Below are 17,233 nucleotides of genomic sequence, written 5' to 3'. Positions count from 1 at the left end.
ACTCAGAAAAGGAGACAACTGGCCTAGATTTGTCAAAAGACTAAGACTGTGTTTGAAGACGATTAATGAAGAACCTGAACAAGTGAATGAAGTTACAAGTCAAACTGAACAACCTGTGATACAACCAAGAAGGATAAGTCCCCGTTTAAAGAGACTGAATAATAAATACAAAGGCCCTGAGTGGACCTACATTGTTTTGGAAGATTTTGAAAACTTGGAAATAAGTGATGAAAGTGATGAAGAATTGATTACTGATCAAACTGACGAAGAAGTGAGACCAACCTGAAATTCACACAGGGTAAAGGTTGTGTAAAAGTTACAAAGAGGGGTTGAATCTCCTTTAGTCAGAAATGGCTGATCATACTGTTAATGGAAGAACAAAAAGAAACTGTTTAAAAACATGCTCCAGAGTATGTTTATGTAGTATAGCAATAGTACTTATAGTTTGGATAGGACTAACAATAACTATTCCTTACATGATGAGTAAAGAGACAAAGAATGACATTAATGGATAGCTGCCAATAGATACAGAAGAACTACAGTCAAAAGATACACCAAAAAGAGTAGATACACAAGAAAAGGCACTAAGTATTAGACAACAGAAAGTAGACTTAGAAGCACCAGTTGAGGAACGACTGCATTATAATAGAATCAAAAATAGAACACATTTAAATGTATTTGCAAATGTACTTGCTATGTGTGTATGAAGCTGCCTACTTCAGTAGCTGAAGGTGAAACATATCACCATTTGCCACTAACATATGGAATTTCGTGTAGTGTTTTAGCTAGCTTATTCTATAAGAAATGACAGATTCAGATACAGTATTACTATTGTAATTTAGACGTGATATTTTCCAAACTTCCTATACGTAGAGACCTGAATCCTGTACATACTACTAGGAATGTAGTACGCTACATGAGTGAATATTTTCTAACTATAGGTACAATAGATATATCTGACGCGCAAAAGAATATTCTAACATGTTTATTACAAGAAAAGGAAAAGATATTTTTGAATATGGTTGAGAAAAGGAGAGAAAATTTCCAAAGAAAAGCAAATGATAAGAATCATAAAATTCCTAAATGGGCTGAAAGCATAGGGAAAACCTCAAATGGTGGGGCTAATGCTGCTATGTTACTGGATTTCGAAAAGAAGGGGAAACTCTGTCTCCACAGAGAAAGAACCAGTTATTATAACAATGTATTTATTGGTTCCAGTGAATGTGAACACAATTATAAGGTAATTTGGGGTTGGGGTTTCAAAGATGGAACCAAACCTGTGTTTCCCGGAGTTTATTACATATGTGGGAACAAGGCTTATTACAAATTACCAGATCACTGGTATGGGAGTTGTTATTTTGGAATAGTCTTCCCGAAGATATATCATGTGGATAAAATCACTGGAAACAATCAAGAAACGAATGGATTAGTACGTAGTAAAAGAGCTAGTTTTGGTGAAATTGTAGGTGATATATTTAGTGCATTGATACCAACAGTGGGAGTGGCTCTGAATGCATACAGAATATGTAAATTGTCAACAGTAGTGGATCGGTTATCAACTGACACTGCTGGAGGGTTCTTAATGGTCAATACCGAATTGGTTGCGATCAGATCTATGGTTTTACAAAATGGACGTGCTCTTGACACATTATTGGCAAAAGAGGGCAGAGTCTGTAGAATGTTGAAGGCGCAACATTGTTGCACTTACACACCAGACAAAAGTGTTGAAATTAAGAGGTATGTGAGGAATATTAAAAATTTGGAAAAAGAGCTTAAACCACTGGAGGTTGATAGTGCATGGAACAGGCTTACTGACGGTCTCTCCTCAATAGGTAGTTGGCTTTCTAATGTAGGTAAAAGTCTTGTGAGTAGAATACTGATGCCAATGGTGGGAATAGGTTTACTAGTTTTAGGAATAATATTTTTTTGCAAATGTCGAAAACATAAAAAGAAATACTCCATAAATAGGCCAGGAGTAAAGAGAAATGTTGATGAACTCAAATTAGAAGAAATTAATAGGAAAATATATAAGAGAATGAAAAATTCTCATAATAATAATGAGAAGAAGCAGAATAGAAAGTTTGAAGAGATTGAAATGGGCGAAATGTGAGAAGTTGGCATCTGTTAATTGGTGATGATATAAAATATCATCAAAGAGGGGATTGATGGAGCAAGGATTCGCACATGAAGTGACTTGCTCATATTCGTGAACCTCGAATAACGTTAATTATGTAACCAACATGTTTGTTTTACTAATTTTGCACAATTTACATCAAAATCGGGAGTCAGAGAGAAGCTTGCTTATGTGTTTTACTAAACCATAATACGCTTGCATCTAAAATGGCAGCTGCTACGCAAAGGTTTCTACTGCGCATGCGTCTGTCATACCCACGAGACATGAAGTAGTCTTTGCTTTGGAGGGAATCTGTCGCATCTGCGCACTAGTGCTAATATGGCTGCTCCTTGTTCTCACATTCGAGAACCTTGCACTGCTGCTTTTGCTCAGCTGTTCTGCCTAATCCTAATGCTATAGTTACATTTAAGATAATGGGTATAGAGTAGAAATGCATGGTATACAGTGTATTCATTTATTCTGTGTTCTAAAACTGTTTCTTTTCCATTTCATGTTACACTTTGGAAAACAGGCCTGGCTTGTACCGCTGTACTCCATCTTTGTTGAAACTGAGGCTGTGCGAAATTCTCAAGTCTCGGGAACAGTGACCTTTGGACTATAGCCAAGGAGCTGACTGACTAGAAGATGCTCCTGGGAAAGTGCACTCAGACTTATAACAATGTATTGGTCAATAGAACATCCATTGTTGTGTGGAATAAAACATCATGAGAACCTGAATTTGATGGGCGGGAACGTAAATTTGCATATGAGACAGCATAAACCTAAAATTTGGTATGGTGTGACGACCTCTCCTCCTCTTTTGTCCAATCAAAATTGGGAATCCTCACGCTTGCAACATTGGGGGTTGGTACACTGACCTGAAAAATAGTATAACTAGGGTAGGCTTAGTTAGTTAATTTGTCCGACTTGTCCGAATAGCTGACCTGTCACTGACCCAACGCACTCGATAGGTGACCAAGAGCAGAGGGCTGCGGAGCACTCTGCCAGAAATTTCTCTGACCCAATCGGGGTTCAGGGAAGCTGAAGGTCTGGCGAAGCACTTTGTCGGTGAACTTGATAACCCAATCAGGGTTCTGACTGTTAGCTGCAGAGAGGGAGTAGCGCAGGCGTTGCAACTGAACTGCAGGTGCTGGTCTTAACCTTTGGTGGTCCTGTCCTGATCCAAATCTGGTTTATCCTGTCCTGATTCTGATTTGCACCTGCTGGCCTACTGGCAACTGCAACTTTTGGGGTTCTTCTGTCCTTAACTGACCCGTGGCCAGGGTTGGTCTTCACACCATTCTAGGTAAATATAAATCTGTGTGGGTTCGTCATTACATATGTTTTTCTCTCTTTAACTCGTTTTGTTTGTTTAAACTTTGATAGCACATGTTCTTTTTTCTCTTACCCATTCCCCGTAGTGAACGATCAATTGTTTTCTGATTTAATAGAATGTTCCACTCTCTTACCCTCCTTATAGTTGAATGCTAAATGTTTTTATGATTGCATAATAGGTTTCCTTTTTCCAACCCTCCCTTTAAAGAGCTCAAATTTAGTAATTCAATATAATAGCGTGTTACATTTTTACCTTCCCTATAGCTATGTGGTCAAATTGGGTTTCTAGAGATGGTATGTTATGTTCCCTAATTTTCCCCACCCTTTTTGAAATTGTTTAAAGCTATATTATTAGAATGTTCCTTTTCTCTACTCACCTTTAGGGAATTTGTGTAACTGTTTTTAAAGATTAGCATGTTGCTTGTTCTACCTTCCCTTTAAGAATTTTCTAAATGATTGGCATAATATATCTTTTGCATAGTTATACATTATTTCTAATACTCGTTATTGACAGTCTTATTGCTTTCAATCTTTGGATCATGACCATTTATGAAATTTAGATAAAGAGTTTAAAACTTTCCTGAGTCTGTGGTTATTATATGAGTGCAAATGTTATTTTACCTACTTTGCTAAATCCCTGATCCAATATGTTTATAGGTACCAGCGACAAGGATTGTTAAGTCAATGTTATAGGACCTAGTAAATAAAATGGAGTGGTAGTAGAGCGTGGGTTAACTGGTTAATTAAATGTATTAATGGATTATAGGCCAATACGAGTATGGTAAAATTATAGTTGGGTGACCTGTGCGCTCTATCAGTACTCTTTCAAGAGACCTTGTCGTTGGAACCACTATATAAGTGGGTTATAGAATGTTTAGCATACAGGCTGAAAAATCGAAGAGAGTAAGACCCTCAGGTGGACTCTTAATATGGGTTAAAAATCACGTAAACGCTGTAATTGAAATTTTGTCTACAGGTTCAGATGACATTCAGGGATTAAGCTTAAATCTCCCCAATAAAACTAGGATCTCCTTATTTAACATATACATAAGATCAAGAGATCGCTCTAAAGAGTCACCGCTAATTAAACAATTGGAAGGAATCATTTACTCAACTCCACCCGATGGCCTCATTATAATTGGTGGCGATTTTAACTGTTGCTATGAACCACTAAGGGGCATGGAAACTATGGGCCCGATGTAGGTATACTCCAATTTACCACTTCATAAATACCGAATCATACCGATTCGGTATTTAAGAAGTGGTAAATTGGAGGGGGGGAGATGTGGGTATTTCAGAATCGGTAAATACCGAATCTGTAAGATTCGGTATTTACCGATTCTGTAAATACCGAATCGGTATCCCCCATTGATTCCTATGGGCCTTGAAGTTCATAGGAATCAATGTGCATTACCGAATCGGTATTTACTGATTCGGTAATTACCGATTTCTGCAAGGGTGCAGGGGGTGTCACTTTGACACCCTCTAGCACCCCCAATACTGGCTTGTGTGCCATGTGACACACAGACATGCCCTAAGGGCATGTCTGTCTGTCACATGGCATAGGTGTGCATGCACACCTGGATTCGGTATTTTAACACCCAATTGGATTAGGTGTTAAAATACCGAATCTGAAGGGCCTGTGGGACTGAAAGTAGTCCCACCTACATCCCGATTTTTAAAACTCGGTAAACTTACCGAATCGGTATTTTTCAAATTCGGTAATTATACCGAATTGGTAAAATACCGAATCGGACAAAAAAAGGTCCCCTACATCTCAAAAAGCCAAATACCGGTCGGAAACGGCCAAATTCGGCCGTTTCCGACCGGTATTGGCCACCTACATCGGGCCCTTTATTTGATGAGGAAGATTTGGCACTGGCATCCCATTACATAGAACAGAAAGACCTATGGGGTGCACTGTTTCTGCCCTACAGATCCTTGACTTTACGATAGAAAAAGGATTACTGTCCTGGTACGGAAGATGCCCTTCTGACTTTGTGCGGGCAAATACATTCTCAAGAGGCCAATCGTCCTCCTGTATAGATTATATTATGATAAGTGCCGCACCCGCACACTGGGTCTATGTGACTGATTTTAGAGTAGAGACCGGGAGGGAAAGTGATCACTTCCCTCTGTGTCTAGTTCTCAAAAGGAAATATTTCAAGAATCTACCTATACTAGACCAGGAGGACCTATAGCCCATAATGTGCAATAATAGAAGTGCAGTTAAATGGCCATCCATACTAGGAAAACTTGAACCCCTTACTTCTATTTATATTATTTTTTGTGATCTTTTATCTTTCTTCTTTTTAAATCAGGATTCGAATCCCATACCAATTACTCAAATCCATTGAATATTAGTAGAAAATATAAAACCACATCTAACTAAGGTAGGGAGAGGGACATGTTCTAATAGCAATACTACTTTGTTGTCTAATCCCTGGTTTAATGAAGATTGCAGAGAAGCAAAAAAGAGTCTAACTAAAGCCCTAAGGCTGAAAGAACCTGAAAAAATCAGACAAGAAATGAGACTTTATAACCAGGTATTAAAAGCAGCATACAGAAATTGGAAGGATTCTAGTTGGGAAGACCTCCTAGCTGCTGCAAAGACAGAAGACCAATCCCTATTTTGGCGGATCATTGCAAATGGCAATAAGATCGGTAAACTGGTCCAGGATTATAACTTAGATCCTAACACATGGTTTAGGCATTTTGCACATTTATATGCATGTCCTGGACTACCAGCAAATGACCACTTATGCACCATTAAAGACTTTGTAAAGTCGAGTGAGAATGAACCACTATATTTTAGTATTGCAGATACTAAGCAGCCTATAGCTGCTATTAAGTTATCTAAAGCGCCGGGCCCAGATAAAATTCCTGGTGATCTATTTGGAGACGCCCCGATGTATGTGCACCATATCTCAACTTATTGTATAATGCAATAAGTAAAGAACAGTCTATCCCCTTGTCATGGAAGGGTGCGGAGATCGTCCCAATATACAAAAAGGGCAACAGGGATGATCCCGCAAACTATAGACCCATAAGTTTGATAGATATTACCCAAAAGGTCTACTCCAAACAGATATTGGACAAGCTAAATGAATGGTTAGTCGAAAATTAAATTGTATCCCCGTGCCAGGCAGGATTCAGAAAAAGAACAAGAACTATAGACCAGGTATTTAGGCTACAAACTATTGCCTGGAAATATACTGGAAATATACTAAACTAAGACCAGGCAATCTGTATGTGGCCTTTATTGGTTTAAAGGCAGATTTCGACTCAATCCCAGGAGACCTTTTGTGGGTAAATCTGTTGAAACAAGGGGTTCCAAGAAACATATTGCTTGAACTTATCAGACTTCACGAAGATAACTTCGCAGAGGTGCGTTGGGGGAAAGGTGGGGAGTTCACAGAAGAAATAACGGTCAAGAGAGGGGTGCGCCAGTGGTGTGTCCAGGTGCCTACCCTGTTCCTCCTCTATGTCAACGACATGGTTGAGTTCCTACAAAAGACAAATCATGATTCCCCAAAGTTGGGAGGTACACACATATGTGCCCTGACATTTGCAAATGACACTATGTTGCTCTCACAGACACCTAGCGGATTGCAAAACCTATTGAATGCACTTGATGTGTACTGCAAATTAAAAGGCTTGGAAATAAACCCTGTGAAAACAAAATACATGGCTATTAGGCCTCACAAAAGTTTTAAGAATAATATAATGTTGAATGGTGCAATTTTAGAGCGGGTCCATACTTTTGTTTATTTGGGGGTCACTATAAATTCTAATCTTTCATGGCACCCACATATAAAAAAATATAGGACAATTTTTATGCAAAATGCAGCTCCCATCTTGAAAGAACTCCATGCTACTGGAACAAAGGCTATTACACATGCATTGGAGGTATATACATCCATGGCTCTGAGTTGTGGGGATGGGAAAAACTCTCTGCCCTAACTGTGGGAGAAAACAGAGCTTTAACCCCATCGATGCTCATGACGAGCTCAGCTCGTCATGAGGTACACCTCTTGTACACTCATGACGAGCTGAGCTCGTCATGAACAATGGGAATACATAAGTGCCAGCACAGGAGGGGAATACCATTAGCATTGATGGTGTTAAGAGCGATGGTCCCCCTTCCCCTAAAATACACCGGTGATCCCTTACATGTACAATTTGGGGCTAAAACGCATTGAGCACAGCGCGGTTTGAATGACATTGTCATACTAGATAAGGATATGGGTTACTGATGAACTTTCCATCTATAGGCAGGCATTGGGAGAATTACTTGCACTAGACACCATGTCAGATTCCCTTGGTTGGCTAATGTTCGCAAATGGCTTTTGGACTTGGGCCTAAGCAAATTTTGGAATTACCCTAACATGCTGACCGCTGAATCTAAAAGGAAACTTAAATTTCTATTGGAATTTCATTATGCACAAAGTCACCCTAAATTGCGGACCTGGCTCATTAACAACTGAATTTTTAATGTTTAAGCCAACTCCCTGTTTTGAATTATTTTTGGACCAGATAGAACCCCAACTCGCGAAAATACTCTTCCTGAAATTCAGGTACAGTATTCTCCGAGTAGCAACATTTACATCCAAATGGGAAATGCTACAGAAAGTGGGAGAAGATAGCATGTGCAAAATGTGCCATCTGGGTGAACAGGAGTAAGTAGCACACGTCCTTTTTTCTGCCCTACTTACTTTAATGCCAGACGAAAATGTATAAAACCGTTGGGGAGGAAATTGGGCGTTAGGAAGTATAATGATATGCTATGTATCCTAAAACCGATAATACACAGCTTATTGTATTTGGCATTAGTAGATTTTTATTGGTTATTAATTTTATGAGAATAAAGACAGGACTAAAGTTTTAATCATCTACTTGCACCAGAACACTTTAGTACATTAACTCTGTATTCTAGGAATAATTTGTTGAACATTTTATTGTATTTTTCACTTTGCACTTTACATTGAAGTACTCAATGAAAAGTAGATTATTATTTATTTAACTGAGTTTAAGATTAATGATTATACGGTTCAAGTATTATCTGTGAAACTGTATCATGGCACCAGAGCACTTAATTATTTAAATTGTATAGTGTATTCTGACTTTGATGAATATGTCTCTTGTATTTTGTACTTTAGTAAAGAATTTGTATATTTGCAAAACTGTAACGGTCTACAAACCCATATAGGGTTTCTTATTTAGGAGCATTAGAGGATCAATGTATTGGTTTGATATGATGTAACTAAAGTATTGTTCATTCTTTCATGATTCTATGAATCAAATAAAGATGTTTTTGATTAGTCAGTGGACTGTCCCTAGGCCTGCATGTGCTGTTCGTTTTACAGTCCTTCTGTCTCTTTTTGTTGTGAGTGACCTTACCATGTGGCTAGTGGTCATGTTTTGTGTAGGCAGCCAGTGCACATTTGCCATAGCCCTTCTTGCGTTCTTTGTTCTAGGCCTCCAGCTTCTTCTTGTGACCTTGTGGCTGGTGGCCATTTTGTGTAGGCAGCCAGTGGGCTTTTGCCATATGCCTGCATGCGTTCTTTGTTCTAGTCCTCCAGCTTCTTATTGTGAGCATGTGGCTGGTGGCCATTTTGTTGTAGGCAGCCAGTGTGCTTTTGCCATAGGCCTGCATGCGTTCTTTGTTCTAGGCCTCCACCTTCTTGTTGTGACCATGTGGGTGGCAGACATGTTGAGGATCCATCCAGTGTGCTTTCCCATTAGAACTGCATGTCTTCTCCTTGTTCCCAATAAATGCCTTCCTGTTCAGTGTTGTTGTTGATGATGATATTGTGGCACTAGTTGACAGCCATTGTTTGCATCCAACCAGATTCAGCCCTTTTGCCATAGCCTGCATGGATGATTGAGCAATGAGATACCAGTTTAATAATAACCTATTGTTATATCTTTGAGGATAATTTCACTTATGTTTACTTATTTAAATGTTTCCATTTTTTTAAGTAATTGGTGCATTATTTTTTCAATTTAAAAAATGTGTTTGTTATAATTTAAACTATTACATTTTGTGTTTATATCAATATCCCACTGCGTCTTGCATCAATAACATCAACAACATGTCTGCTATAGGTACATAACAGCATTTATTATCTAGCGATTATTCCTGCCATTGTCATTTTGCCAGGTGCACCTCCCTCAGAGCCACATCACACATCGTGAGTGGCGTGATATCAGATGCCGCACATAAAGCAAACAGTTTCATCTATATGTTGTTGATTTTGCTCTCTCTTATTCTTCCTGAGTGGTCAGTCACCATGAAAGTATATGTTGGTTTGGTTTTCCGTTTCATGAATGAGTAGATATATTTACTTTGTATTGCTAATTTAAGGGAGTAAAAGCAGTGACCAGATTAAATGATATTTTTTGATTGTGCTACTAATTGAACAGCAACAATGCCATGTTTCACTGATGTCCCTCTAGTTTTTTTTCTTTTAGGTGCATAACAAGAAGACAACAACAAGAGATAACAACACATCACTCTCAGTACTGCCAGAAAGAAGGCCTGTGAATGGCATAAGAATGACACATGTGTATTGCACACATCAAACATCCCTTCAACGAGTGAATCTTAGTACCACTGCTAACTGATAGCTTCAAGATGGCCCCAAAGAAATGTGCCACTGCTTAGCCTAAAACTGAGACCAGAAAAGTTGCCAGTGAGAAGAAAGAGCTTACCACCACCACCACTGGTATGTCACTCCAGATGATTTTTGAAAAACAAAAAACTGTGCCTGCCACATGGCCTCCGGGGCCCAAGCTGTGAGCAGCACCTCAAAATCAGGGGACCCACCCAACCTAGGCCCAAGCCCCGGTCTGTCACAGAGGCAGCCAGTCTAATCATGGCAACGCCGATGAGCAGGGATGTTGACATTGACTTATCTGTATTGCAAAGTAGTACCCAATCAATGCTTGAAACTCAGAGAAGTGGACAACAACCAGAACAACAGCCACAACTGCCAATAGTAGTTCCTACCTAGGTAGGGTCAGTTCAAGAGATTGAGCTTCATGCTGAGGAAGTGGAAAAATCTGTTCCAGAAGATATTTGTCTTCCAGATCTCCAGCCAGAAGAAGGAGGGTTAGTGGTGCATCATCTTCTTCTTTACGTCTCAGGCTGAGAGTGAGACACGCCATGAGTTGTCTCAGACTACGCTAGGCGAAAGGAAGGTTCCAGAAAGCCTTAGAGTTATGGAGGCAAATGTAAAGGAGGAGGATGATAATGAGCTAGTCATCATGAATGTTAGCCCAGTCCCAGTGGAGACCGAAGTTACCCTGTCCCAACTTCCTGAGGGGATGTGGCACCAGAGATCCAACAACCGCCAGCTGCCATTTTCAAATGTTAAAACGCTTACCTACCGCCAGTTTATCCAACATTGGCAGTGGCACCAGTGTCAGAAAGTTGAGCTCCCCAGTTTGGAATTTCTTTTCAGTTTGCCAGAAGGAGGGGAACATTGCCATATGCTCCCTTGGCAGAGCAAGTGTAATTAGGTGTAAGCTTGGCACAAACTATGGTCCCAGAGACCAAACAACCCATTTGAGAAAGCACCATATGATCCTTGGGGAGGCACACCTTAGCGGCCAAAACCTGCAAGTGTTGTTGGTAAAGGGGGTAAAAGCTGGCTGAGCAGGGAATCCGAATCTGATCCCTCTCTCGGTGGAAGGTAAAACAGCCCTTTCCCCAGCAGTGCAGTAGTATCGCCCACATCAGCAACATCGCAATGGCACAAGGCTCAAGTCGTGTGCCAAGGCAACAGAGGACAGTGACTGCCCTGCTGAAAAGTACATTGATCCTACCTCCGCCTTCTCTGAAGACGTCACATGCTTTGGCGTCAGGAAAGAAAATAAAATCATGCTACTATTCCTGCCATGTTAAGGCCAGAGGGGCAGTATGTACTCAACCGCCCAATGGCACGTTTGTAAAATGCAAAGCTGGCTAAAATTGTAGCGCTGGACCTTCATTTTCATTTGTCGATGGGGTGGATTTTCTTGAATTTGTGACAGCTATCTTCCAGAAATGGAAGGTTTCCAGATGGTCCTATTTTGCCAAGAGTTGCTGTTCCAGCACTACTTCACAATGTGTTTGAATTTCTTGGACAAGCTTTGCATCAGAGCGCTGTCCACACTATCCACCTGACAACAGAAATGTGGACCAGTTGCCAAGAGATTGATTTCATGTGGCTCACTGCACACTGGATCTCTTTTGTGGTGGCTAGTGAAAAAATATCTACAGCTGTTGACACTGCTGAGATTTTAAATACTGCTCGGATGCATGGGGTAGTAGCTATGTTGTCAATGAAGTAATCCCATAAATCTGCAAACATTTTAGAAGACTTTAACAACAAGGTCTTTGAATGGCTCCGAGCCTCCGACCAATAGGGCTTAACATTGGATTTGTTGCCACGGACAATGGCAGTAATATAGTTAAGGCCATGGCCGATGGTGGTTATTTCAGGGTCCTCTGTTTGGCGCACTGCATCAATATCATTGTACAGGGCTTTCTCAAAAAAGAAGACCAAGTAAGCAACTTAGGGCCAGATATATCAAGGCTTTTACAGTTCACAAATGGGCCAATTCCCATAATTGGCCCGTTTGCGAACAGTAAAAGCCTTTTGGGCTGTATCATTCCAAAAGGCATTCGCAGAATAGGTAATCACAATTTTTGTGATTACCTATTTTGCGAATGCAGTTAGGGAATCACATTTGCAATTCCCTAAATGCAATGCAAGAAGCATTCTCAAAATGCGACTTTGCATTAAGGAATCGCAAATTACCACCAAGTTCAAGTTGGTGGTAATTTGCAAATCCTTAGAAAAATGCACACAATTGTTTTTTTCTAAGTGCCATGTGGTGCACACACATGCCCATAGGGTATGTGTGTGTGTCACATGTGCACACATGATATTTTTTGGAGTGCAACAGGGTAGCCTTTTGACCCCCTATCACTCTTGAAATCGCATTTGCATTTTGAGATTACCAGGTAATCGCAAATTGTGAATGCCTTCCCATTAATTCCTAAGGGCGTCTAGGCTCATAGGAATGAATGGGAAGTCATTCCTTAAAAGCGAATCACAATTTGCGATTCGATATTAAGGAATATATAGGAATCGCTATTTCTTTTGCGAAACCTACACACATTGCATTTTGCGATTCTATATTAGTGAATCAATAAAATTTGCTATTATAGAATCGTAAAATGCAATGTTGATACATCTTCCCCTTACTGTCCACCTACAGAAGAATCTGCACTTATTTTACCCATTCATTTTAAGCCTGTAAACAGCTTAGGGTCATTCAGCTGAATAATAAAATGCCAGTTAAAGCACTCATAAAGGAGGTGCCACACGCTGGAACTCCACTTATTACATACTTGAGCGCCTGTTTGAGCAGTACAGACCGAATAATGAATATGTCATGCAAAGAGGAGCTGCAACTGTAAAAGGCATGATCATTGAGATGGACCAATGGGGCCTAGTCAAATACCAGACAGAGATGCTGCTTCCTTTCGAGGTGTCACACAGGAAGTCAGCAAAAAGGACAGTACCATGGCCAAGCTATCCCATTGTTGCACATGCTAGAGAAACAACTAAAGGAGGTGTCTGCAATGTAAAACAAACAAGATGATGGACGGAATGTTGCACAATGGCAAAACATTCACCCCCAGTCACAGATCTGGGTTTAATCCATCGTTATTTTGCTCACCAAGCCACCCCAGTTCAGACATGGCCATATGCAAATCAGTCCTGGCCCTGTGCCTCATGGGAACAGTCCAGCCCGAACTGCCAAGCCATGTCTTTCCTGGACCGGAATCAAGCATTCTAGGACCGGTTTCTGGCTATCAGCCGTCTTCAGCCAGGATAGCTGGACTCCAGTGGCGTAATGAGCAAGGGAAGCAGGTGTGTGGGAAAAAAAAGATGCGCATGACTTGGTGGAAAGCTTAATCCTTCACTTGTCTGCTAATACAAGGGTGCAAAGTGGTATTGTGTCCTCCAAACCTTACATCTGTGTAACAACACTTGATCCACAGTACAAACCATTTCCGTCCACTTGCATTCATTTTTCAAACAGGGATGTTAGAAAGTGCAAATCATGGATAGCTCTGCAAGGCACTGAACTACCAAAAGACCATCAGGGAATTAGAGGCCCACTGGTCCAGGGCACAAGTCCTGTGGGACAGTCTTCAAGTTCAGAGCCTGAGGGCAGTGATGATGGCTCACAGCAGCTAACACCAACGACAAGAACACCATCAACAACACCAAGACCAGGAGCGTCAGTCTACAGGAGATTCTAAGCAAACCCAGTGATACCACAGTTCAACACCGAGGCACTCAACCGTGCCTAAATTGCAACCATTGTCACAACATCATCAAGGGTAACTCAATACAACATCCTATGAAAGGCCACAAAATTCAATTACAAGTGGATGCAACATGCGACTCGATGAATCTGATTTACGCCCTAAAATGTCCCTGTGGGAAACTATACGTTGGAAAAACCGAACGTAAGATCAAGACCCGCTTAAATGAGCACAAATCAAACATAAGACTCAGACTTGAAAAATCCAGTGTAGCTATGCACTTTCTTGAATCCCGGCATACCATCGCCCAGTTGAAATTTGTTATCTTGGAAACGGTCACCAAGAAAGAAGGAATTGACCTTCACAAGCTACTATTGAAACGTGAACTTGAGTGGATTTACCGTTTGCAGACCCTTAAGCCTTTCGGCTTAAATGACCGCAGTGAATTCAGTTGTTACTTGTAATTGTACATCTAATTCGTGACATTGTTTACATTGTTTACATTGCTCCGCTATGTTTTCACCATTCTCACTAACAGCTCACCGCCTTTCATAAATGGCCGCCTTCCTAACCTCCTTTACACTCCCTGCACCTGGTCCCTCATTTATTTCTACCATCACGTAAACGCGCCCGTCAGCCACTGCATGTATACCACAAACTCACTCACACTCCCGTCACCGACCCGCGAATGGATTGAACTACCAGGCACGCTACTCGTAGCACCAAGTAAGTTTACAGACCCTCCCGTCTTCTACCGTTACCTTTGTAATTGACACGCACCATGTGTACTGTGTCACTCACACGCGTCAGAATCCCACACCACCCTCCCTTCACGTATTAAATCCGTTACACTTGTGCACTTGAACCGAGTTATGTAACAGAGCACAACCCTCCACTTAGCTCACGTTTAAAACCCAACCCCCACGTTTTTAGCATTAACACAGCGACTTATCACGCCTCATTTTCTTTCTCTTCAGACTCCGTGATCAAGGGCTCTCTCGCCCGAAATGCATTGGGACTAACTTTTGCATCAACCCAATGAACCAGCATCGTAACTGATATGTTGTAAATATCAGCATGAACTAAATGTTATTAAAACGTTGAAAACTTTGAATCCTTCAACCTACTTTTCTGCGAATCATTTCTATGAACGCCATTGGTGTGCCTCAATAGGGGATGTATCAGAAGGCCTTCTGTATACACAACTCAGAGTCTTAGAGTACCACCAGTAGGCAGCCTACAACATAAGTTAAGAGGGAAAGCTGACTTCCAAAGCAGAAGAAGGGAATCTACATACAGACTAATAACCACAGACTAGTTACGGTTTGAAGTAAAGTACAGAAACTTGCAATATTGAAAATAAATAAATAGGATAATGCAGGGATAACAAGAATTTAGAAACGGATAGATCGAAGAGGCTTTAGAAACAAATATATAAAATAGGTAGTCCTTATTCAAAAAGCAGCGGGAAATTTAGGGCGCACCGTTTGCGCGCCTAAGGCGCGCCTAAGGCAAGCCCGTCTGTGCCCGTCCGTGCCACGGCCGGGCCCAGGGCCGGTCACGCCGCCCAACCTACGGTATGTACAAATCAACTACTTACCTATACCCGAGCTGATCTCCTTGCTCTAAATCACAATAAAAATCACTGTCTCAACATTATCAATGCCGAAACATGGTTAGGACCCGCATGCTGCCACCATTGCAGAATTCTCCTCACTCCGGAAAAACAGTTACCTCTCATGAATAACGCAACCTCGCTTCGAGGAGCCTTGATCAATGCAAGGTCCATTTGCAAAAATGGGGAGCATATTCATGATCTCATTACGGAGAACGACATTGACATGCTCTTCATAACCGAAACATGGCTGAAACCATGGTGCAACCCGATCATAGCCCAAACTGTCCCCCAAGGATACCTCATTCAGAGGATCGACAGACAAGAACTCAGGGGTGGTGGCTTAGCCATCATCCATCGAGATTCACTGAAATGTACCACCACTGAACTCTCAGACGTAAAAGGGGCAGAAATCATGGGTTTCTGCATCCAACTAAATGAGGAAAATACCTTCGCGGGAGCCCTCATTTACCGCCCCCCAGGACCCCAAAACGGTTTCTTCGAAAGTTTCGAAGATGCTCTCAGCACCTTCACCTTAAAATACGCAAACTTCACAGTTTTGGGTGACCTTAATTTCCACCTAGACAAACCCAACGACCCCAATACCATATGGCTCAACGACTTAACAAATATCCTAGGACTGGAAATACTGACCAAATTGCCCACGCATAAAGCAGGCCATATACTAGACTGCATCTGCACCAATACCAAAACCCTAACTGTCAAAGACCCGTTGATCCAAACATGGACCGACCACTGGCTAATTCCTTTCAATCTAGCCACCAACAAGAAAAGGTCTAATACCGCCAACCCAAAAATCGAAGTCCCTATGCAAAAAGACTGGAAAAAGCTTGCCAGCTCACCAAATCTCCTGCTCACCGCAGAGAAATCTAAACCATCGCTATCAGGAGACACAGAATCCGACTACAAAACATTCTGCAATTGGATCTCAGAGTGCTGTGGTCCTGCCAACTCAGAGAAAGTAAGAAAAAAGCAGAATAGAAAATCTGCACCCTGGTTCTCCCCCGAAATAAAAGCCAAACGTACAGAGATCAGAGCTCTCGAAAAGAAATGGCGTCATAACTATGATCCAAAGGAAGCTCTTGCCTATAAAATCGCTAGGAAAATATATCATTCTATGATAAAAAACGCCAAAAAAGACCACTTTCTTCAAAGAATTAATCGGTCCAACAATAACCAGAAACAAATCTTTAAAATTGTTGACGAGTTTATGAACCCCAGAATCCTCAGGCAAGAAATACCACCTTCATTAGCTCTCTGTAACGACATAGCTGACTATTTCGAACAGAAAATACTTAAACTTACCACAGACTTCCCTGACCCTCCGGAACCCCCCCCCTATGACGCAACGCGACCAATTGACAACAAACCCCAGCTGAAAAATGTTACTCACATCAGTCTCGACGAATCCCGACAAGCAATCCTCTCCAGTAAATCAGGCTCCCCGTTTGACCCATGCCCCCCTATGCTGCTCCACACTCTGGTGGACACGGTAAATCCAGCCATAAACTCCATTATAAACTCCTCTTTGACCACCGCATCCATTCCGGCTGAATGGAAGCTCGCGGCAGTCAAGCCTCTGCAGAAAAAGCCCCTACCTGACCCCACTACGCTCTCCAACCTTCGCCCCATCTCATTGCTCCCACTACTGTTCAAACTGACCGAAGCTGCAGTTAATAAACAGTTGACCAAACATCTAGAGGAAAACCACCTATTTCATCCTAACCAGGCTGGTTTTAGGGCCAAACACTCCACGGAGTCAGCCCTCCTACATACTGTAGAGACCCTCAAGATGGCACTGGACCAAGGGAAAAAGGCC

The sequence above is a fragment of the Lissotriton vulgaris genome, chromosome 3_1 (assembly GCF_964263255.1).
Source record: "Lissotriton vulgaris chromosome 3_1, aLisVul1.2, whole genome shotgun sequence".
Lineage (NCBI taxonomy): Eukaryota > Metazoa > Chordata > Amphibia > Caudata > Salamandridae > Lissotriton > Lissotriton vulgaris.
This window is presented reverse-complemented; position numbering follows the sequence as displayed.